The sequence below is a fragment of the Rhinolophus sinicus genome, linkage group LG03, assembly GCF_036562045.2.
Source record: "Rhinolophus sinicus isolate RSC01 linkage group LG03, ASM3656204v1, whole genome shotgun sequence".
Lineage (NCBI taxonomy): Eukaryota > Metazoa > Chordata > Mammalia > Chiroptera > Rhinolophidae > Rhinolophus > Rhinolophus sinicus.
This window is the reverse complement of record NC_133753.1, coordinates 90,761,230-90,775,907: the sequence shown is the minus strand read 5'-3', so window position 1 is coordinate 90,775,907 and position 14,678 is coordinate 90,761,230.

Genomic DNA, 14,678 nt, shown 5'->3' with positions numbered 1-14,678 from the left:
TATGAAGTTAAGCAGTACATATTACATCTCAGGGTAATACAAATCACCGGCATCTTTATACTATTAGAAGAGTTAATGTGGATAGAGAGGACATATGTAATTTTTGCTTCAGGTTTGCCACGTGGTCCAGAGTAAGTCAGAGTTTTTCAGTTTACAGTGCTTGGTCTAAGAGGAGATCACCTGGTACAAATAGAGCCTATCAGTCCCTCAGTAAAAGTAGATATATGAAAGTTAGGGGTAAAAGTTTTTAATATGGAATTATAAGGGGTAAGGAACTTGTAATGCTAGATCTGTCAGAAGATATTTTTTCTCTCTCTTGTGTGAGTACAGGCACACACACACAAATCTGATGAGAGAGATGAGAGAGGGAGAGAAAGAGAGAGACTGAAAGAGATTTAACAGAAAAAAAAAATTCTGGGGCAAATGAAATTGTAAACATTCTAAACTACTAACTAACTGTGGCACCACTGATTGGCACTTAACGTTCTGAATTCCCTAATACAACCTTTATCTTTCATTGTGAAATCTGCTTTAAAAATTGACCTTACATATTCAAGGCTTCAAAACTTCTTCTGTGATACTGTTTTTGTTCTTTAGGCATGTTTATAATCCAGAAAACAAGATTCATAATTGGAAGTATTTGATTTGTACCATTTAGAATCCCAAAGTCAAAATTAATCACATACACAGATACACACACACACACACACACACACACACACGCATACACACACAAACTGGAATGAAGTATGCACATATGACTAATACTCTAATCCATTTAAATATCACTGCTTTTTAATATGGGCATACCTGAACTTTTAAAACATTGTTTTTCAGGGCCCAAGGTAAACTGACATTTTCCCTTCACATCTGAAGGCCAAAGTTTTACTTCCATAGTATTTGCATCCAGCTTGTTTCATTGTTTCTTTCTTACACACACACACACACACACACACACACACACACACACACACACACGTCCTGAGGGGTTCAATTCTTTTATAGAAAAGTCGATATTCAATGATATTACACATGGATTATACATAAAATACATATATATGAAATTCAGAATATAATGCATTTATTTTAGCCACTCTCTGCTTCAAAAGTATCCTAGACATGACATGTCATGCAGAGATATCCCAATAGGTTACTTAAATAGGTTACTTAATACAAAGTTCAGATGCAACTATCTGTAAAATAACATCTTAATAAAGTGTTAAAATATGGTCTATGCATGTGAAAAAAAATCTGTTAAAAATAACAAATACAGATATAGCAATTGGCTCAAACAAGGTAAAAATTTATCCACTATAAAATTTAAAAATGCCGGGAAAATTATCTGAGCCTTTGAATGTTGCTTTTTGTAGAAAATGTTTTAAAATTCTGATGACTTTACTCTAACTCCTACTTAAAATGTTTTAAATAACTTATTTCTTTAGGCATAAGAATAATCTCAAATAATTCCAATTGGATTATTATTCAATTATTGTGAAATAAAAGTAAATACATAGATATGTAGATATATAGATACATAGATATATAGATATAGATATTAAAGGAGCAAAGGGCAACAAAGAGATTTTTTTAAAAAAATGAATCATATGCTAAACTAAAAGTTGACAAATATATGGATTCCTACAATGAAATCTGGAAAGGAAAATCAGTACTAAAATCGTAAGCTATGTATTTTGTAGTCGTATAAATGAGGCAAAATTAATCTGCTCTGCTTCGACCCAGTATTATGACTTTCATTTAACTACCTAAAAAAGATCACACAATTTCTGCATTCCTATATAAAATCCAGATAATCAGTGTTAGCTTGTGATTTAGTATTTCATAAAGTAGTAAATGAAGTTACTATGCAACAATATACATTAGTGAAAATGAATTTGTGTGTGTTTTCCTTCACTTAGGCTCTAGTCAGGAATTCAAAAAGCACTCTGAAGTGTGTTCAACAGAGATAATTTTAATACAGGGAACTGGTTAAACAGATGTTGCAACACTGAAAAAATAAAACATTGAGCTAACTCAAAAAGTAGCTACCATCCCTAGGATTCAGGGAAGGAGTGACAGAGTTGAGGGGATTTTATTAGTGCCTCAGCAGTGAAAAGAAAGACCTCCAAGAAGGAGGACCGAAACTTCCTTGGCGGGGCAGGGCTGGGTGGCTAGCTGGTTCGTATGAGGGTTTTGGCAAATTGGTTCTAGAATTAACTAAAGAAGTTGGCTGCTATGGCGGACTGCTGTTGCCAGAGCAGAACCTATTGCAAGGGCAACACTGACGGGAGAACAAACCAACAGGAAAAAAATAAACAAACAAATTCTTCCCTCTTTCTCTCACCATCCAGTGTCTCTTCAGTACTTGTGAACTGTAGAACTCATTAGGGTTCCAGCCATTTGTAAAAGCCCAGGTCCAGAGTCACAAAGAAGGGTATTTGGGGTGCTAAGAAAGGATAGATTTATTACTGGCACCTCTAAGCTGTGTGGAATCTGTAAACAAGAATGTCAAGGAATAAAGATTCTTATAAACTTAAAATTTGTTTATAGCTATTGTTTTTACTTGTCTCTATTTTGTTAGATTGAATTTTATTTAGTGTTGTTTTCCTGCTTTGCAAATTATTTCCCATGATGATTATGGCAGGATCAGTGAAGGTTCAACCAGAAAGGCAGAACCGTTAAGCCTTGACAGTTGTTGGTTAAAAACTCAAAAACTGTTATCTTTACTTCTGTTGCTGGAGCTTGAGGTCCACCAGGTGACAGTTGAGAAAGAGGGATGAAGGTCAAGTGGGGAGAGCAAGGACAAACTTAAAGCCACAACCACACTCTGGAATCCCTGGGCACAACACATTGGAAACCACAAGAATGGACTGGAACCCTTGGGTGTCCTGCAGGAGAAGCTGTCACCTTCATAGGACTAAGCACACCCTGAAACCAGCAGTCAGGAGAGCTGAAGGAGGTTCCCCACATTGAGTGGTCCAGCAGAAAAGCGACATGTTTGGGAGGAACGAAAGAACCTGCTCCAACCTTCTGCACATAAATCAATCACTACAGTTTTCCTCCCATCCTCCAACACACAGCAAAATTATTTCCTGTATTTAATATCATACATCATTAAAGAGTCCATGAGAAGCATGGATTTACAGAAATGGAATCCTTCCCAAGAAGTGGAAAATACTTTTGGATGTGAAGAGTGTGCTAAATTGAGAGTTCTAAGGGATTATCTAGATTTTTTACTTGAAAACAAATTACTTCTAGTTGCTTTAATAATAATAGTAGACCTAGAAAATATTTGAGATGTATCATTTTAATTGCTTTAAAACAGTGATTATTTAGTAGCCTGAGTCAGTCAGAGGTCAATACAAAAAGCATTCAATACAACTGCAAAAAATAAATATGATCTTATTTTATAAATTGTATGTACAATATCTACATGGTTTAATACTAAATTTCATATATAGATACATATATATGTGTGTGTGTGTGTGTGTGTGTGTATATATATATATATATAGCTTTCTTATTTTACATGCATTTTTTTAATTTTTAACTTTTTTTTTAGAAGTTACAGGTGTACAAAACAATGTAATAGATATTTACACCCCTCACAAAGTGATAACCTCCCTCCCCCAATCTACTACCCCTCTGACATGGTGTATAGCTGTTACAATTCCATTGACTCTATGCTGTACTCCACATCCTCTCGTTTCTCTTCAGATCATATAAATATTTTGCCTTTTACGTGCATTTTTAATTAGGTAAATATATTTCTAAATATACTTCAAAAGAAACACATATATTTTTATAAAAATATTTCCCAAAATGAGAATATGCAGGTGATGTTCCAAGATACAATAAACTTTTTTTTTAATGTTTGATCTTATTACTTGTTATTGTTAGAGATTTATTTTAAGAAATTCTTCAAACCGAAGCTCTTCTTAGAAAGCCCCCAAAAGAGTATTAAAGAACAATAAAATAACAGTTTTCTCTTCATGAAGAAGACTCTAGAATTATCTCTATTTTAAAACATTAAACTCTAGTGATTGCATAGTCTCTGTATTATAAACCTTACTTTCTTTTTTTTTTTTTTTAATCACTCAAATCCACTCTTGTGAAACACATTTACTCTGCAGTTTTCTTCTATAATATGTATCCTGTATTCCATTCCTGTAGTATTCAGGGCAAGCCTTCAGAGAATACAGAATATTCTAAATTGATCCTAGCCCATTTTATTTTTGTACTTCTGTTCTAAGGAATATGATACAGTTTCCAGGTTTCACACCATCTCATTAAAAATTAGTAGAGAGAATGTCAGCAGGCACACAACCTTACAATTGCAGGTCTAACTTTGTAAATTAAACATGTTTTGCAGGTATGTATTATTTATCCCTGTCTGCATAGGTGTCGGCATGTGCATACTCACTGGCACTATCTTTGCATTTGAAAGTTCTCTGGATTTGGGTGGGGGGGAGAGCAAATGACTTATATATAAATCAGGATTATAATTTATTTAAATCAAGTCACCAAGACAGGTTAGAGAGGAAATGAAAGTTATTCTAATAATCTACTCCAAGAGTCTTTTGGAAAAGAAACTAAAATGAAAGAAAAATTCAGAGTTTAATAGGTAATCCAACTTAGCAACCAAGATTTCAGGTAATAAATATGACTAACTCTATTTATGTGGAAGTTTCTCCCTTCTACTCTTAAAGCAATTGGATATGAAAGGATTGTTTGCAGTAATATCCTAGAGTAATACTAGAGTTCTTTTTAATATGCTTTTAGGAGAGCAGAGGCAGAAATAGGGAACAGATCAAAAAGCAGATGATGGGACTAGATACAGAATGGTTGTCCAACTTGAACCTGTGGTTCAGCATTTTATTTATTTTTAATTTTTAACATATTTTATGATATTATATTATAATTAGATATGCCATATATTACATAATTGTTATATAATCAGATATTCTATATGTTAGTTATGAGATATATAGATAATAGTTTTATTTGACATTTGTATACATATATATATCACAAAATGATTACCACAGTGAGTTTAGTTAACATCCATCACCTCACAAATTGTTTTCTTATTATGACAACTTATGATTTACTCTCTTAGCAACTTTCAAAAATATAATATTGTTAAATATAGTCACTGTACTTTATACCCCCAGAACTTATTTATCTTATAACTGGAAGTTTCTAGATATTGACCACCTTTACCCATTTTGCCCAACCCCACCTCTTGCCTCTATCAACCATCAATCTATTCCCTGTTTCTATGAGTTAAATTTGTTTTAGCTTCTACATATAAGTGAGATTATACAGTATTTGTCTTTTTCAGTCTGACTCATTTCACTTAGTATAATGAATCAAGGTCCATCCATGCTGTTAGAACTGGCAGGATTTCCTTCTTTTTTATGGCTGAATAACATTTCATTTTATATATATATATATATATATATATATATATATATATATTCATGGCTGGATGAATTAAAATGTTATATATACATAAAATGTTATTATATATATAATGAAATTATATATAATGATATATAACAAAATTACATATATAATGATATATAATGAAATTATATATATAAAATGATATATAATGAAATTATATATATAAAATGATATATAATTTCATTATATATATATATAATCCATATATATATACACACACACACAATATTTTCATTCAGCCAGCCATCCAAGCATGAACACTTAGATTGTGTCCATATCTTGGCTATTGTAAATAATGCAGCAAGGAAATGGGCTTGCAGATATCTCTTCGAGATAGTGATTATGTTTTCTGTGGATATATATACCCAGCAGTGGAATTGCTGGATCACAGGTAGTTTTATTTTTAATTTTTTGAGGAACTTCCATACTCTTTTCCATAGTGACTGTACCAACTGACATCCCACCAACAGTGCACCTGGGTTCCCTTTTCTCCACATCCTCACCAGACACAATTGTTACCTCTTGTCTCTTTGATGATGGCTAGTCTATTAATAACAGTGTTGAGTTATAGATGTATATATATCATTGTGGTTTTATTTTCATTTCCCTGATGACTAGTGATGTTGAGCACCTTTTCATATACCTGTGGCCCTTGTATGTCTTCTTTGGGAAAATATATTTTCAGTTTCTCCACTCCTTTTTAAATTTGATTTATTTTTTAACTATTGAGTTGTATGAGTTCTTTATATATTTTTGGTATTATCAGATATATGATGTGCAAATATTTTCTCCTGAGTGGTAGGTTGCTTTTTCAATTTGTGGATGGTTTCCTTCACTGTGCAGAAGCTGTGAAATTTGATGTCATCCCACTAGTTTATTGTCACTATTTTTGCCTTTGCTTTTGGGGTGAAGTAAACCTATTGTCAGCAGCATAAAGTTGGACCTTGTGTTTGTTTAATCCATCAACCACTCTATGTCTTTTGATTGGAGAATATAATCCATTTACATTTAAAGTAATTATTGATAGATACAAAATTATTATTGCCATTTTGTTCATTGTTTCCTGGCTGTTTTTTAATTACTTTGTTCCTTTCCTTCTTGTTGTTGTCTCTTTCTTGTAAATGGACGATTTTCTGTAGTGGCATGCTTAGATTCCTTTCTCTTTATTTCCAACATTTCATTATGCACCCTGCGTGGATATGCTAATGGTGGAAAGTTTGGCCAATGTTTCCAACAGGAGTCATGTGGCATGTTTGTGGATTCAGGTAAATCGACACAGAATCAATCTCTAATGTGATGAAGAGTGTGAGGAGGCAGAGGGAATGCTGCAGTCAAAGGCACTGGAGATTAGCAAGGGGGCTGCGTAACCATCTGGCAAAGCCTGCCAGGAGGACTGGGGTCTGTGGCAATGAGGATCTCATAGCAGAGCATATACAGTAATGGAAGAGCCTTGGCACTGCTTCGTGCTGCACACACTGGGATCAAGTTCTAAACTTTTAGTTGTCAAGGATTTGGGACCAGTTATTTAAACTCTGTGTCTCAGTTCTACCATCAGCAACATTAGTTAATGATGGTGGTGGTGGTGATGATGATAATTGAAAGAGCTAGGAACTCAGTATAAGAGGGTTGGGTTTCAAGGAATTCAGAAAATTCAGAAAAGAAGTATAATCATGAACAAACTGAGGTCTCTGGGAGTCCCACTAGAGGAAAACAATGCAGGCATTTAATTGCTTGGACTAACGATTTGCTCTCTGGGATAAAGGAGATGGGAATTTGATCTCAGAAATTAGATCAAATCACACTTCCTAGAAATGGGCCACACATTAAGGCTGAATTAACATCATATTAGCTAACTCCTGCTCTAAGCCCTACTCAGTTTTAGTTTACTAAAATCCAACACTAATGAATAGCTTTGAACCACATTAACTGATAGCTAATGAAGTTAAACCTGACCTGCATGACTGTGCACGTTTTTCCAGAAAAGTGCATCAAAATTACTGGCATATACCCTGTGAGAGATAAATGAGTGATATACATAATAGATGATACCCGCATTTCTAAGTGGGAATCAGCAATGTAAGCTTTTTATTTTTTCTTTATATCTTAACGTTAAACTTTGTCTATATTGGCTCAATTGAATGATGAGCCTATTAGTTCAAAATCCATTTAAAGCATTTCAAGACTAGATGAGTTTTATCCTGGGATAGGGATGCGAAGAGGAAGATTTCCATTACTAAAAATATAGAAGTAAACTGTTAGGATGGGAAAAGCATTTCTCGAAGTCTTAAATTTTTTCAGAAATAAATGAACATAAAAATTTTATGCAACACTGTTAGAAAACTGCTAAAGAAAACTTGACTAATATATATATATATATATATATATATATATATATATATATTAGCAACAATTAATATGAGACCCAGTCTTATTTTACTATACTATAAGACTGGGTCTTTAATACAATATAATACAATATAGTATAGAAGAATAGAATAGAATAGAATAGAATAGAATAGAATAGAATAGAATAGAATAGAATAGAATAGAATAGAATAGAATAGAATACCGAGTCTATAATATAATATAATGCCAGGTCTTATATTAAATTTTGCTCCAAAAGACGCATTAGATCTAATGGCCCGGCTAGGTCTTATTTTCAGGGAAACACAGTAGTGTAAGAACCTGTATACTATTTTCTAATATTCTAATGTCAGTATGCTATATGTGAGTTAAAGTTATTTTTGAATCCTCATCAACTCTATGCTTGACTCTAATTGATTTTTTTCCTATTAGTGATATCTATACTAGATGTCAGCAAAAGTGCTTGTTAATTTAACAGAGAGAAAATTAATAATATTCTCATATATTTTCCTCATTAAATTCACATTATTGGAGTAATGCTTGTTTTAAATGGGCATAATTATTAATAGGAAAAAATGTACACATTAATTTTAAACCCTAATGGCTCTGGTACTTTTCACTTTTCTAGCAATAATTTGGGCATACTTGCATGAATTTCAATTTTCATTTAGCCAAACTTAGTAATGATTTTATAGCAAACACAAGACAGGGTAAAGCAAAGGTCATTGGAAGGAGATATGTGTGTGTGTGTGTGTGTGTGTGTGTGTGTACACACATATATATGTTTCTTCATTTCAGTGCTACTATGACATTATTATGTGATGTGCTGCTAATTGATGTTACTGCAACTTAAATACATCTTAACAATATAATGTCCACAATGAAAATGGCTACCCACAGAATGACTTTTTCAGTATAGTTTTTATGTTATCTGGAAAGCCCTTCTATTTTTCTCTTCTACCCCTTCTTTTTCTTTCTCCTTTAAACCCGTACTTAGTTACACAGGACATGTTTATCTTGTGTTTTTTTCTGTAAAGGTAATAAAATGATATAAAATGGACCAAAGTATCAAGTAGATGCATTACTTCATTTCTTTAGCACCCATTTACACATTAGCACTTTCAATCTGCCTTCAGTCCTCATTGTCCCATTGAAACGTCGTTCTAAGTCATGAAATAAAAAATGTTTTTCTTTGTCCCCACTTATTTTGATCTCTCAAATTATTCAATATGAACTGATAAAAATAAAAGGGTTTCACAATCAGATACACCATTGTTTGAGTCCTGGACTTGGACTTGCCATATAGAGAAGTTCGTTGGTATTTTGAAACACTTCTATGCCTAGGTTTCTGTATGAAAGATATGGATATAATACCCATCCTTTAGGCTTTTTTTGGAGGAGTTAATGAAATAATGGATGCCAAACAAAAAACAAGGGCCCAAAACATATTAATTAAGCTTTCAAAAAACTTAATGTTATTGAAAAACAAAAAGAATGAGCAGGCAAAAATTGCTATAAGGGTTTGGAGGGTGGTGTTACTTAGAAAGTCCCATTGGAAATGTAGTGCTTTAATTATTAGAAGGATGGGCTTTGGTTAAGCTAAGATGAAAAAAAGAATATATTATATGTATAAATGAGCAAGTCATATTCCAGAAATGGTGAACAGACCAGTTCAGCAGAGTTTCAGGAAAAAAGTTTGGGGCTGATTTAGAGAAATTTGAATCTTTGAATAGAATATCAGAAATTTAAACTTTGAGACAAAGATGAGCTATTGAAGTTACCTTTTTGACAGGAGGGTGACTTTACTGAAAGCAATCTTTAACGTAGATTGGTTTAGAGAAGCATTGACCAGTGTGATCTAGAGATTATAAAAGAGTACCCAAAGAGAAATCAATTAAAGGTTTATCCCAATTATACATATACTCTTATAAGAGTTTGCCTTCAGTATTTGCTGTGAGAAGCAACAATAAAGAATAACTTAGTTTGTTCCACGATACAAATTGATAAAAGTATAATTTGGCTAAACTTTTTGTATTATAGAAAAGGACGTTTCACTGACAATTTGGACTATTTTTGTCTTGAGTGATTAGGAGGGAAAAATATTATCAAAGCAGAAATTATAGGAATCATGATGGAGAAAATTACTTTCAGTTAGATGAAAATTTGGTTTTAAAGACTAGGATTGGGTTGAAATAACAGCAGAAAAGTTCTCTGGAGACAGATGAGCCTGTAACTTGAAAGAAATTGCATGCAAAATATATACATATATACAAACAAACATATTACATATATATATATATATATGTATATATATTATATATATATATATATATGTATATATATGTATATATCTGTATAATGGGGGCGCTAAAAGAAGTATACACATTTTAATGTATGATATGGTGTGTGATATGTGTAATATACGTGTGTGTATATATATCTACAATATTCTGACAATTATGTTTGTGAACTTGCTGCAATGATATTGTTAACATTTTTTGATATCAGAGGGATTATTCATTATGAATTTGCACCAACTGGACAAATAGTTAACCAAGTTTACTATTTGGAAGTGATGAAAAGGCTATGTGAAAAAAAAATGACCTGAACATTTCACCAACAATTCATATCTCTTGCATCATGACAGACAATGCACCAGCTCTCACGGCACTGTCTGTGAGGGAGCTTTCAGCCAGTAAACAAATAACTGTATTGGAACACCCTCACTACTCATCTGATCTGGCCCGTCAATGACTTCTTTCTATATATGAAGATGAAGGAAATATGGACAGGAAGACATTTTGATGACCTTCAAGACATCAAGCGTAATATGACAACAGCTCTGATGAACATTCCAGAAAAAGAGTTCCAAAATTGCTTTGATGGGTAGACTAGGCACTGGTGTCAGTGCATAGCTTCCCAAGGGGAATACTTCGAAGGTGAACATGGTGATATTCAGCAATGAGGTATGTAGCACATTTTCTAGGATGAGTTTGCGAATGTAATTGTCTGACCTTGTATATATCTGTATATATCTTTACATGGCAGTGACTGAAACCTAAAATGTCAGTGCTTACCCACCAGTTGGTGATAACTAGAGGAACCAGTAAATAACCAAAATTGAGACAGGTAAGATATTCTGGATAGTACAGTGTGACAAAGGCCAGAATAAGAAAGAATTTGAAGATAGAAGGGAGGAGTATGATCATGGTAACTTTTACTTACTGAGTATCCAGAATATTCCAAACACAAAGCCCAACACACAATATCTCAGTTAACACATTCGACAATCCTGTGAGGAAATATTTTACATGCAACCATATATCCTGTGAGGTTTTTTTTCCTGTTGTTCCAGAAATCCCAAACTGAAGACAAAAAGCATTAAATTCCCCCCTCTTGAAGTATAACTGGAATAAGCTACATCTCAGCAGCGTTATTGAAAATCATCATTTAGAAATCTAGTCCATTCTACATAGTCCAAGCAAGTCAATATCGGAAGAGGACTGTGAATTAAGAATGCCATTGGCCTTTTGACAAATAAATATAGTGGTTATTCGTTATTCTGTTTCCCTGAAAATAAGACCTAGCCTGACCATCAGTTCTAATGTGTCTTTTGGAGCAAAAATTAATATAAGACTCAGTGTTATATTTATTACATCATATCATATCATATCATATCATATCATATCATATCATATCATATCATATGACTCTGTCTTATAGTAAAATAAGACCTGGTCTTATATTAATTTTTGCTCCAAAAGACTCAATAGAGTTGATGGTCCGACTAGGTCTTATTTTCGGGGAAACACGGTACCTTATCTCCAAAAGCCAGGAAAAAATGGACTCTAAGAGAATCAGTCATAAAGACAAGGGATGCCTAAGAGAAATGGAAGTAGCATTTGCTCGTTGTTAGGGTATCTGCTTGAGAGTCTCTACTTGATGATCTGTCCCTGTGCTAACTGATCAGCTGAAATGAGAAATCGATAATGGATTGTTTGTTGAGGGGACTGCCAAGAATGAAATAAACAAGGGTCTTTTCTACAGGTTCTGGTTCCTAAAAGGTACAGAAGATAATCTGGATTGATGGCCAAGGAGGCTAAAAACATTTGAGGCTCCAGCTTTGGTGGAGTACCCACAGCATTGGGTGAAATGGCACATATCAGAGGGAAGAAATGTGAATGTCACCAGATGAGGTCAGCAGTTAGCACATGCCTAGGAGAGATGCAGGGAAAATGACCCTCCAACAGACTCAGTAAATGCTGTTGGAACTGTCGCTGCCTTGTTTCGGTTGATAGCCACAAAAAAAATCATTAAAATGTGATCATGCCCAACAAGGAGAGAGCTACAAGTTTGCCCAACTGGATGTTTTACATGTTTCACTCTTTCTGCGTCCTACCCCTATCCTGACAACATACTTTTGAGAGGAGAGGAGTGTAAAAAGAGTAGACCCTGCCTTTCCTTTATACTTCAAGTCCTAAAGCCAAGACAGACCTAGTCAGCACAGGCAGAGAAGAGGTGGGAATTCAAGTTTATAAATTATAGGACTTTGTCTCTACACCAAAGCGAGACTGTTCTGACAACAGAAAGGACTTGCAAAGTTGTGGAATCTAGCCAACATATCAAAAGGGACTCACTGACAACTGGATAAGGGTGAAGTCCAACATGGTATGTTTGGAAGCCTACCTCTGATATTTTACTGTGTTTAATAGATAAGGAGGTATTCCTTGCATTTAATTAAACCCTCAATTGCTATAAATATTAACCAATTTCCATTTACAAGTATTATTGGAGCATTTTTCTCCATAGGCAATTATACAATCCTTCAATGTGTTCAAGTCACCATTAATACTTCCATTCTACTAAATTAAGAACTCTGAATATTTACTTTATATATTAATTTGAATTCTGTATTAAAAAAAACTTTAATAAAATTTAAAATTTGACTGGATATTTTATATTTGACCGGCTTAGGTGGACAGATGGGGATAAATTATTTAAATGCCAAATTATATTAAATGCCTAATATTCTGGCCTAATAAAGCCTCCCTTTAACACTCACTAGCACCAAACATCTCTCTCTGCTGACCAAAATGTCCTTAATGCTTCTTTAGCTTGACTATGCTTTAGACAGGCCTCTACTTCCCTCTAGGCTCCTGACTTTCATCTCATCTAAGCCCTCACAGAATTGAGATGTTCTAACCACAGAGGCCTCTCCCCTCCCTGTTCTTAGAGTTATAATTGTAAACTGTTTTTCTGCCCCTTTGAGATGCAAATCTTTTTAAAGCCTCGTGCCAATTTTATAATGGAGACTGTCTGTGTCAGGGACCTGGGAGCCATTCCTTAGAAATGTAATCCTTGAGGTAGATAGCATCTCTATCTCCCAGTGGGTGGGTAAGGACCTAACTTCAGTGAGTGCCACCTCCATGTTGTAAAACCACTCCTTGTCATGAAAACATAAGAAAGTTTTTCTTTTTCTTTTTTCCTAGGTTAAGGTCAGTTAGCAAATACAAGCGGCCTATATCCACCCCACCCCCTCTTCCCCATCCCTGGTCATCCATCCCAGTTCTTAAAAACCATTTAGCCCTTTGTTTCAGCAGAGTTAATTTCAGACTGCAACCTGGTCTTTCTCCCCTATTCTCATAGTCTTGCATAAAGTCTTCCTTCGCTGTTTAACTTTGGGAATGCAGTTCTTGCTTTGACACTGCTATCCCCCTCTCTCTACTATTCTCTAAATTATGAAGTAAAAAGAACATTAGCACCTATCTGTATGTAAATAATAGGTCAGTCCCTCCCAGACTGATTCCAATGAAATCTAAAAACAGAAAACAAACAAAAAGCCATGCAAACAGTAAGAGATGCCTATTCTATTATACATATATGGTGCTAATATTAGTAATATAAATTTAGAGGAAAGCTATTTTTGAAGGGAAGGGAGGTACTAGCCATTGTAATCTACCAAATGTTTAATACTGGATGTTTTCTTCCAATAGTACCATGGGTATTTTCTTTGCCACAGCACATGTAGAAGTGCTGATCTGACCATTTCTACAGAAACTTAAATATACACTCACTAGATTTAGACTCCCTTTTGGGAGTTTGCCAGGAATTATGGCATTACTAGAAAGTCATTTGTTTCTCTTCTTCTTCCCTCCTTCTCCTCCCTCACTCCCTCTTTCCTTCCTCCCCTATTCCTTCCTTCCTTTATTTCTTCTTTATTTACTCCCCCCCCCTTTTATTTCTTGCCATGGAGATTTCAGATATTTGGTCAAGGTTTTGCTGGAACCATCAATCTCCAGCTTTTCATTTTCCCCTGACAAACACCTGAGCTAGCTCCTCCAGTCCCCCAGTTTTCCAACTATTACTCATTGATCTAATGGGAGACAGCATCTCTGAGAGGAGCCCCATGTCTAGGAATTGAAGAAAACACAGATGATAATTGAGCATATTTGGTAGGTTCATATAAGAGTCCTGAGTCAAAGAACAGAGCAATGTAGAATTTACAACACAGTATTCACTAACTGCTTAATAAGTGCTAGGCAGTGCTCTAAATGTGTTATGTGAATTATCTTCCTAAATTCCCACAGCTGTCCTACGTAATAATTGCTATTATTAGGCTCATTTTATAGATGGGGATGCTGAGGCACAAAGAGGTCAGAAACTGAGCAGTGACTCTCCACTCAATAAAAGGCTATTTGACTCCCATGCCACCCAAATGCCATATCCTCAGTCTTTTATTTTCTGATATATTTCATATAGAACCCTTTTCTGCCTTACACTTGAAATCAGTCAGATAGGAAGAAACAAAGGCCAAGTATTCTTCCTGTCATCTGGATCATGTACAACTA